At 32.7% G+C, this 3,807-nt stretch overlaps 1 long non-coding RNA gene across 1 annotated transcript in view; it reads right to left on the bottom strand.

The window, feature by feature from the left end:
• The window catches only part of LOC108362787 (uncharacterized), a 4,538-nt gene extending 2,114 nt beyond the window's left edge, over window positions 1–2,424 (bottom strand). Inside the window, exons 1-2 of the long non-coding RNA XR_001847514.1 lie at window positions 2,215–2,424; window positions 663–665 (exon numbers count right to left, since the gene is read on the bottom strand). This is a non-coding gene — a long non-coding RNA (uncharacterized LOC108362787). The remainder of the gene's footprint in view (window positions 1–662; window positions 666–2,214) is intronic.
• Window positions 2,425–3,807: the final 1,383 nt, after the last annotated feature.

Below are 3,807 nucleotides of genomic sequence, written 5' to 3'. Positions count from 1 at the left end.
AATGAATAATTTTGCGGTAGCTTTGGGACTATTTAACAATATAATAAATTTGCAACAGAAAAGGAGAATGTTCCATCCTGGCATCTATAAAAGAATCCGTTTGCTCTTCTGACCCTGTGAAATAATATACATCCATCGAATTACACATATACTTATCTGAATGCAAAAATCAAATAAATTTATATTTACATCTTTCTGAATATTTTCTTTTTTGTGCCATAGCAATGATAAAAATTATTTAAAACATCAAAAAATCGTTGTTCACTTAATCGCTCGCTCAAATATATTTGACTGTTCAATTTAGGTTGAAAAGTATGCTCGCAGAAAATCTAAATTTTTCCTATTCACTGCGTTACCGACACTTTCCAGTGATTTAGGATTTTTCTCTATTTAGGGCCGGTTGTTCAATGTCTGATTAACACAAATCGGAGGTAGAAGCTCCGGTTAGATACAACGACTGCTTTATCGATCACATGTTATATGCATGATGTCGAAATCGTCGATAATGATGTTTAACAGACAAGTAGTGATAACCAGACATTGAACAACCGGCCCTTATGTAGCAATTTAGACGTACTCGCACACAGCCTTATTTTCGTTTGTACTACATATGTGCATACATATGTATATACATGCACACAAACATACATATGTACATACACAAACTAGGGATGGGTAAATTCGATATTCGAAGCTTCGAGATTCGAATTTTAATAGAATTTCAGCTCCGAATTGCCGGATTTTTAAAATCGAACTTTGTGGTGCTAAAATTCGGATAGAGTAGATTTTTTTTAGAAAAAATGGAATTTTCTCTTAATTTGCAAAAAAGCAACTCTGCAACTTTCTTCTTTCTGACTAAATTTGGCATCATTGTGTGCGGCACCATATTTGCCTTAGGGAGGCAAATCAATAAAATACATCGACGTTTTTTCGATCTGATGCAACGAAATATTGCATCGATGCATCGTATATAAAAAACGAATATTTTCGATGCAGCGATTGAATTAAAAGTATACAAGAAAATGGAACCATTGAACTTCGATAAATGTGGTGACGTGCAATAATGTCAATGACATTAATACACAGCCAAAAATGAAATAATGTCTATTGATATTAACAGGTCTATTCTACCCGTTACCGAAGATTTTGTGATCAGAAAATTTTATTACCAATAAATGTTACCACTTCTTGTCACCGCGATTCTAGGTACGTTGGTAATGCAGTGAAAATATTCAGCAATTCAGCTATGAAGATTTGTGGAAATTTTTGTATTGCATATTTCACGGGGCAATATTTCGTTACCAGCTTATGAGATGGTAACCAAATTTACCGGTTACAAGAGAGCACAGAGTGCGAAAAAGGTTTAAAAATTGACAGGCATTTAATTACCGGTTACAAAATTTATATAACCAGGGCAGAATAGACCTGTAAGTCGTTTTGGAATTGATTCACCATCTAAAAGTGAAATATGTAATGATATAAAAATATATTTTTTTTTTTATTTAGACCTAAATGCACAAAATAAAAGTGTGTTTATGTCATCGAAAATGTGGCCTGTTTATTAATACCATTGACATTAATTCACTTTTCAATTGTGTGTTAATAACAGTGACATTAATTCCATTACCATTATTGCACGCCACCACAAATATTTAAGTATTAACTCAGTGTGAAATGTACTTATTGATTTAAATAGTTACACATCCCAGCTATGCAAATAAATTCATAAGAAATAAATAAGATCTCACGATGCTCTATGATCTTAAAACTTTTTCTAACACTTGGTTTTCATTATGTGAAAATTACTGGCATCAAAAACTGTCTTAACTTACAGCTGTTCACTTGAGGTCAAATACATCATAAAAACTGAGCAAATGTAGATATCACAGTGCATGTCGAAGACTGTCGTCAAATTTTGGAGTCAGGCAATTGACATTCCGTTTTCATCACTGATATCAAATTCGAAGTGAAATTTTTGGCATAAGTCAACAATCCCAGCCGTTTAGCTATGGACAAACCAAAAATGTGGCCCGATGGAACTCTTCATACCCTATTATCTATTTTGCAGGGTTGGGCATTTTTGCACTACCACTGAATTACACTATCACTGTTTATTAAGTGATAGTTAAAATGCAGAATTCATTATCACTGAAAATCTAGTGATAGTGAAAAAAAAATTTCACTATCACTGAAGGTTTAGTGATAGTGAAAAACAAATTGCATTATCACTAAAACTTTGGTGATAGTTAGAAAAAACTCACTATCACTAAACTTTTAGTGAAACTAGCCAAGCGAAGATAGCCAATTTACATGTGCAAATGGAAAACGCGAATCCAAAGTTAAGTTATTTGTACCCAACTTTAAAATAATAAAAACTCCAAAAAAGCTCAAAAGTGTAACGCTGTTACTCTTAGGGCCGTTTTCTCAAGTAACCTGTCACTTTAAACCTCACTTTGTATTTAAAGGTTGCATTAAAATTTATAATTATGTCTAAAATAAAGAATTTTATTATCGGGTTTAAATTGGTTTACAACCAAGAAACATACATGCGTCAAAAACCGATAATATAAATGCTCAACTTTAGACATAGCTTTATTTATAATCCAACCTTTAAATATAAAGTGAGCTTTAAAGTTAAAAGCTACTTCAGAAAACGGCCCTTAGTATTAGTACATGCCGTTGTTGCTAATTGAAAGGGTAGAAGCAATGCGGTTCAATATTAATTTATGCTATGCATGTACTAATGTTTGTAGGTATGTTCGCTATTCTACATAAATAAGGAGAGTGATTAAAAGAGATGGTTGCAAACAATGTAAGAATATTGAATATTAGTTTAGGAAAATGTTATGTACATATGTATGTTTGTATGAATTTTCATATGCAAGTACATTTATGCGAAAGAATGATAAAACAAAGTGGGAAAATTTTAATGAGCGCTTATCTTAGCATAGGTACACACATATGTGCAACTTCACTGGCTTATAATGAAAAGCTACCAAGTTTAATTTTTAGCAAGTGTCCTACAAAGTTATGAGGTCATATTGACATCTTAGCAATCACAACACAATTGAAACTGTCTAGAGATTTATGACTATGATATTTTTTTGTAAGCGAGCGACAAAAGAACGCTCAGCTCGGGTAAAATTTCCTTTTAGCTACTTAAGCAACCCTGGTGGTAGCTGGCAAGAAACATGTGATTAGTTTAACGGGATTTAGACACAAAAACAATAGAAATTAGTTATTATGCGAGGTATTTGCGTAATATATAAACTTATTTAAAATATAAATCATATATATACGAAAACAAAAATTTCCCCCTCCAATTTCCCAGTAACAATTCACAATAGAGCAGTTTTTCACTTAACAACACTACTCTTCAGGTCGCGTATTTTTTAACAGACCTGGCTGAACTCGGATAAATAGCCGAGTTTGTGTTGTTGCTTTGCGTGTATTTCGTTATTTAAGCGAGTGTTCTTTTGTAGCTGGATTGCAAAAGAATGGACCTAATATGGCAGTTATGACACCTTGTGAACTACCAAATTGTTTTTATCTGTTCTTTAAATTTTTAAAAATTGTACATAGCAGCGTGTTACTCTAAGCCGACGATATGTAAGCATGCATACGTGAGTATATACTTAAACTACCTAATTTGCCAAACGACTTCGTATCGACGCACAGTGCCGCCTAAGTGGGCAAAAATCGAAAAATTCGTTATCTGCAATATGAACTTGTTTGGTTTTTTTGTAAAGACAATTTATCCACTAAAAAGAATTAAACAGACATTTCCCTAAAAAATTAATTATATGC

This window comes from Rhagoletis zephyria, unplaced genomic scaffold (assembly GCF_001687245.7).
Source record: "Rhagoletis zephyria isolate East Lansing unplaced genomic scaffold, Rhagoletis_zephyria_1.1 Rzeph_scaffold_01101, whole genome shotgun sequence".
Classification (NCBI taxonomy): domain Eukaryota; kingdom Metazoa; phylum Arthropoda; class Insecta; order Diptera; family Tephritidae; genus Rhagoletis; species Rhagoletis zephyria.
Note: the sequence above shows the minus strand (reverse complement) of the source record. Positions and strands in the feature narration are given on the sequence as shown.